The sequence below is a fragment of the Esox lucius genome, chromosome 11, assembly GCF_011004845.1.
Source record: "Esox lucius isolate fEsoLuc1 chromosome 11, fEsoLuc1.pri, whole genome shotgun sequence".
In the NCBI taxonomy this organism is placed as follows: Eukaryota; Metazoa; Chordata; class Actinopteri; order Esociformes; family Esocidae; genus Esox; species Esox lucius.
In genome coordinates this window covers 16,878,496-16,884,495 of record NC_047579.1, presented here as the reverse complement: position 1 = coordinate 16,884,495, position 6,000 = coordinate 16,878,496, and the positions used below count along the sequence as shown (strand labels likewise).

General features: G+C 41.1%; 1 protein-coding gene and 1 long non-coding RNA gene across 2 annotated transcripts in view; both read right to left on the bottom strand.

Annotated features, from left to right (window-relative positions):
* Nucleotides 1–403: 403 nt before the first annotated feature.
* On the bottom strand, nt 404–1,050 carry LOC109616254. Its single transcript, XR_004576429.1, has 3 exons — nt 923–1,050; nt 538–711; nt 404–445 (listed from the first exon to the last, which is right to left on the bottom strand). It is a non-coding gene; the product is annotated as an uncharacterized LOC109616254 (long non-coding RNA).
* A 643-nt stretch (nt 1,051–1,693) lies between these two features.
* Nucleotides 1,694–6,000, bottom strand: part of LOC114840291 (protein NLRC3-like) — a 52,536-nt gene continuing 48,229 nt past the window's right edge. The window contains exon 2 of the transcript XR_004576428.1: nt 1,694–1,846. The gene's annotated coding sequence lies outside the window, so the exon portion shown is untranslated. The remainder of the gene's footprint in view (nt 1,847–6,000) is intronic.

Sequence of the window (6,000 nt, the reverse complement as noted above, 5' to 3'; positions counted from 1 at the left end):
CGAACAAACTACCACCACACTGAACAAACTACCACCACACTGAACTAACTACCACCACACTGAACTAATTACCAGCATACTGCATTTGCATTTTCCTCCCATTCACAGTTACCCAGCTTGATATCACATCAGTGTACTTTGATTTTGAAACTGTGTTTATGCTACACAAAAGTACAGGTAGACAGGTCTGTATTTGACACATTACATAATGCAAAACAACATGACAACTAAATACCACATTACTGATTCAGAAAACATTTACAGGACATACTTGAGTGTCTCCAGTCTCCAGTGTGGATCCTCCAGTCCAGCAGAGAGCAGTCTGACTCCCAAGTCTCCTGGGTGATTGTAGCTCAAATCCAGTTCTTTCAGGTGTGAGGGATTTGACTTCAGAGCTGAGACCAGAGAAACACAGCCTTCCTCTGTGACCAGACAGCCTGACAACCTGCAGTGTTGATCATGATTTCATAAACACCAGCAGCAGGTAAAAAGAGAAAACATCAGTAGTATATTTCTTAAAAATAACATAATACTGACCTCAGTGTTTCCAGTTTACAATGTGGATTTCCCAGTCCAGAAGAGAGATGCTTCACTCCTGAATTCCCCAGGTCATTGTTACTCAGGTCAAGCTCTCTTAGGTGACAGGAGTTTGACATCAGAGCTGAGGCCAGCAAATCACAGCCTTCCTCTGTGACTCCACAGAATGACAGCCTGTGGACAGTCATGACTTTACTAACACCAGCAGGAGGTAAATAGATGCAGTATATGACTAACAAATAGTACATTACTGACCTCAGTGTCTCCAGTTTAATACACATGTTCAAATAAATAACTATGAGTCATCATCACCCCAAATGAACCTGACAGATCAAGCTTGGGGTTCTGGACTTGTGTGACAAATACAAACTACTAGCCTCCTCACCTCAGAGTCTCCAGTCTACATTGTGGATCATCCAACATAGCAGAGAGCAGCTTCACTCCTGAATCCTTAAGGACATTGTTACTCAGATCCAGCTCTTTCAGATGTGAGGGGTTTGACTTCAGAGCTGAGACCAGAGAAGCACAGCTTTCCTCAGTGATTCCACAACCTGACAGTCTGGAAAAAGATTATTATACTGTTTAGAATAACTTTGGAACAGAGTCTATGGATTATATCATTGTAACACTGGTGCACACTTTCAGAAATGACATTGCCAATATAAAACACTAGAATGAAAGTATATATATTGAAAAATAATTTACATTAGGTCCTATGCAGAAAAGAATTAATGATGTCAGTAAATAAATATATGATAGATGTCAGAAGGGTGTGTGTGTGTGTATTGTCTAAATAACCCAGATGTAGTAGACTTTCGTTGATGGTTGAGTTTGGACACAGTATATTATCACAACAAATGTATATGGCAATACAGTTAACAATCTAGTCTGTGAAAAAGAACAGACAAGAATAACATTGGAACAGACATTAAACATAAAACGTACAGACTAGACTGTTAACTACATTACCCTATATATTTCAATGATGGCTTATATGGAAAATCTGAGTTAGCGCTGCTAGCACAATATCCTGCTGCTAGAAGAACGGTAATGAAGCCTCAAATGGCCATAACTATTTATAATGTTAATTATCACCATGTCATATTAAAAATAAAAATGAACTACTATTACTCACTTCAGAGTCTCAAATCTACATTGTGGATCCTCCATCAAAGAAGAGAGCTGAATCACTCCTGAATCTTGTGGCAGATTGTAGCTCAGATCCAGTTCTTTCAGATGTGAGGGGTTTGACTTCAGAGCTGAGACCAGAGAAAACCAGTCTTCCACAGTGATTCCACAACTAGACAGTCTGGAAAGAGATTATCATCATGTCACAAATGAACAAGAGTTCTGAATAACATTAGAATATCCTCTATATATTACATCAATGTCATGTCAACTTTACTTAAGGGCATATTCTTAAAACAGACATTGCCAGCACAAGGAACTAGAATGTTACTTCCAGTATAGAAAATTATCAACGTTGTCATTCAAAAAATATAATGTAGATGTAAGAAGAGTAAATCTGTGTGTGTCTGTTTGTGTAAAGAATGGTGTAGCAGGAATGATAATAAACTGAAAAAAGAGGGGTGGATCTGTCGACATCAGAGGGTTTAAATTAATATTAGTTTGAATGGTTTATAAACTTGGGGCCATATTCACAAAATATTTGATCCCACCAATAGGACTCCTAAACAGCAGTAAAATTTTATCGCTAAGAGTTTCCTCTTAAAACCTATACAAAAAGCTGCTAAGTCTTTTATTAAGGAATGGGGAGAAATCTTATGCTAAGAGAAAAGGCGGGGTTGACCCCGTTCCTATGGATGATGTCATGCTCCACTAACAAGCCTACTTAATACACCCACTGTGATTGGCCGATAGGGGAGGGGTCTCTGTCAGTGAATTCATTAATGCAATACTGTAGAAAGATGTGTCATGTTGCCATATTGAAATTAAAATGTAGGCAAGGTCTCACTGATTAAACATGAAACCAAGAATGATATACTGACCAGTCAAGACATGTTCTGCAAATTGTCAGCCACTTTCATGTCTGACGGCTCGTAAACAAATGCTCATTCATCTTTTGATGGTGCAATAATTTGTGCAATTATATGTTCCATCTATAGCACCAACTACACCAGGTGGTCAAATTATGACCATGAAGTCAGCTAAGTTTTTTTGTTGTTGGCGAACATCTAGATGAAACTGAATGATTTGTAAGACGATGTTGGTTCTGGGGAGGGCATTTATTGTTCAATGTACTATTCTACTGACGGATGACTGAGATATACTTCGTTTGTCTGTGCTGCATAGCTGCATTATCCCTGCTGCCAAATTATTTTGTCACAACCTACATCTCTGGTGTTATTGGGTTGGTTCTGTTTGTTGGTGAAGTTAGTGCATCCCTGACTGGCTCTAATATGATCATAATGCCCTCTTGATTAAGGCAATACCCTTTTAAAAAGCTCAGTATCATTGAATGTTTCTAACATGTTGTCCTGATTACGAGGCAGATTGCTGGCAGCAGCCCTTTAAGGATTGTTTGTGATTTGGTCTTAGGAGTCCTCTTGCCTAGCCTTAACTTTTCACAGAGCTGGTTTTAGCGTTAAAATGCTTAGTAAAATACTCATAGGCCAAAAATGTAGGAGTCCTAAAATTAGGAGTGACACGACAATTGAATTCCTCCTAAATCAGCAAGTTAGTATTTACATTGAGGCTTAAAATAATTTCGGAATGTGGCCCCTGGTGTATAGAGTTCCCCACAAGGTTAACGGCAGGTCCCCACTATGGAAAATTAGATTTCCGGCTTAGGGGTTTGGTTTGTAGTAAATATTATGCATACTCTCAGAACTTTGGATACTTTTAGGTATAGGAGTTAGGTTTAGTGTTAGGCTTTAGAGTGAAGGCATAAATGTTAAGTTACTGAGTTTAGGGGTGGAGTTAGTATAAGGCAGGGATTCCCAAAGTGTGTTACGCGCACCCCCAGGGGTACGCTAGCTGCCAACAGGGGGTGCGCGAGAGGAAAAATTTAATGGCGGTCTGTTTTTTTAAGTAGGATTTTTCCATACAATAAAAAAACATGAACAGTAAACATTTCCATAATCGCTTTTATTTTAAATAAAAAACTATAATTTATTTGTTTTATTTTTAGAAACATAGAAGAAGACAGCTGCTGTCTTCTTCTACGCACTGCTTTTCTTTTATGCACTGCATCCGCTACTATATTCGTGCTGACTTGTTTCATTCATTACATATACATATAATAAATATTCTTAACTGGCTGAAATCAGGGAAACTGTCAAGTGGGACGTCTAATGATTAAGTTGTTAGTCACGAAAGAGGAGAGGGACCAAGAGAGAGTGAGGATTTGGAGGCAACAGGAATGGAGAAAATAGAGAAAGAAAATGAGCGGGAGTCAGAAGTTGCGCCGGAGGAAACCGAAGAGGAGGGAAGGAGATGGCAAAAAAAGGTGATGAGGGTGAACACCAGACGGGGAAAAAAAGAAGGAAATATGATGACAATTATCTGGGTCTGGGCTTCACTTGGATCGCCGATACAGAAACATGGCAATTTAAGTCAAAAGCCCATTACATTTTTTAAAGCAAAGTTGGTGGAGTTGCAGAAAAGCCAAAAAAAATGCAGTTTCATTCATGCGTTGGGTCTACGAAAGACACATTACGGGCTTCATATCTGCTCAGTTACAGAGTAGGGAGAAAGGGGCTGCCGCACACAATTGCCGAAGACGTGTGTTTGCCAGCGGCCAAAGAGATGGTGGAGTGTATGATTGGAGAGAAAGAGGCAAAAAAGTTGGACATGATTCCTGTGTCCAATAACACTGTGTCGCGCCGTATTGATGCCATGTCTGAAGACATCCTGGCTACACTAGTCAGCCGTGTGAAGAAAAGTGAGTTTTACTCTCCGCAAGTAGACGAGTCTACAGATGTTGCAAATCTGGGCAATCTTCTTCTGTATGTCCGTTACCTTTTTGAAGGAACGGTAGAAGAAGATTTTTTGTTCTGTCGCCCCCTTGCTACCCGAACAACAGGACAGGAAATCTTTAATTTAATTGACGTTTTTATGAGGACCAATTGGATCGACTGGGAGCGCTGTGTGGGAATTTGCACAGACCGGGCAAAATCAATGACGGGGAAACACACAGGGCTTATAGCTCATATTAGAAAAGTCTGCCCATCAATCAGCTGGTTACACTGCAGTATTCACAGAGAGGCCCTCGCAGCCAAAAACATGCCAGCTGATCTACTTGCAGTGCTGAACGATGCAGTCAAACTGGTGAACTTCATTAAAGTTCGTCCGCTAAATTCACGAATATTCACACTGTTATGTAATGAGATGGGCAGCGAACACAAATCACTGCTGCTGCACACAGAGGTGCGTTGGCTGTCCCGCGGCAAAGTGCTGACAAGGCTCTTTGAACTCCGGCACGAATTGCAGCAGTTTTTTGAGGAGAATCCGTTTAATTTGTCCTCCAGTATGCATGACGAAGATTTTCTGAAAAGACTTGCCTATCTAGCGGACATCTTCTCAGCTCTGAATGAACTCAATCTAAGTCTGCAGGGAGTCAGTGTAACTGTGTTCAACACACAAGACAGGATTGAGGCCATGATAAAGAAGCTACGGTTCTGGGCAAATTGTGTGAGTGGGAACACACACCTGTGTTTCCCTACGCTTCACGAGTTCTTGGGGGAAAATGACATGGACCTGGGTGAGCATGTAAAAAAGTCTCATAATTGAACACCTCAACCAACTCGCCGAGCAGCTACGCAAACACTACCCACCCATGGACACATCTTGCGCTTGGATTCGCAATCCATTTGAGGTTTCCCTGCCCCTCCCACAGCTGTCATTTCACGAGCAGGAGCAGCTGATCGAGCTGTCATCTGATGGAGCACTGCAGTTACAGTTTAAACGAAAGCCACTTGTGGATTTTTGGACCGAGTCACTGACATCATACACAGTCTTGGCAAAGCAAGCCTTGAGAGTTTTGATGCCCTTCGCCACAACTTATCTCTGCGAGGCTGGTTTCTCTGCTATGGCAGCAGTTAAAACTAAACATCGGCAAAGACTGGATGCTGTTGAGAAGGAATTGAGGCTTAAACTGTCTTCCATTGCGCCAAACTTCGGAGAACTTTGTGTCAAGATGCAAGCCCACCCGTTGCATTAATATGAGTAAGTATTTGATATTATTTGTACACATATAAGCCTACTGGGAATACTAAAACATTCTCCTCCCCGTCTCCCACCCCCCCCCCTCTCACTCTCTCTCTCTCTCTCTCTCTCTCTCTCTCTCTCTCTTTCTCTCTCTCTCTCTCTCTCGCAGCAGGCTGAGCGACTTTTGCGCTGTACTTGAAAAGTTCCAGATGGATCCTCTTTTAATTTATTTTATGTTTGAGCCTATGCTCTTTGTTACTTCATTATGTTGTGGATCGTGTGTAGGCAAATTTT